The sequence below is a fragment of the Tupaia chinensis genome, unplaced genomic scaffold (assembly GCF_000334495.1).
Source record: "Tupaia chinensis unplaced genomic scaffold, TupChi_1.0 Scaffold000217_1, whole genome shotgun sequence".
NCBI lineage: Eukaryota > Metazoa > Chordata > Mammalia > Scandentia > Tupaiidae > Tupaia > Tupaia belangeri.
In genome coordinates this window covers 3,935,753-3,935,982 of record NW_006159692.1, presented here as the reverse complement: position 1 = coordinate 3,935,982, position 230 = coordinate 3,935,753, and the positions used below count along the sequence as shown (strand labels likewise).

The following is a 230-nucleotide window of genomic DNA, read 5'->3' as shown; positions in this document are numbered from 1 at the left end:
AGGAATGCCTATTCCAAGATAGCCTCAGGGCTAGCACACTTTATTTTTCAGCTCTTTACTCAAGTCACCTCGTGATTTATCTAAAATTCCGAACTCTGTGTCCACAAAACAGTTCACATGTTCCTTCTTGTTTATTTCCCCCTCTTAACTCTAATCAGTGACATGATGCATATTTTATATGCAAAATGTAACATATTTTGCTAATTTATTTTATTCCCCAATTCTCTTTC

At 35.2% G+C, this 230-nt stretch overlaps 1 protein-coding gene across 1 annotated transcript in view; it reads right to left on the bottom strand.

Annotated features, from left to right (window-relative positions):
• Window positions 1-230, bottom strand: part of BTAF1 (B-TFIID TATA-box binding protein associated factor 1) — a gene marked incomplete at its 5' end in the record, with an annotated part of 79,058 nt that overhangs the window by 77,126 nt on the left and 1,702 nt on the right.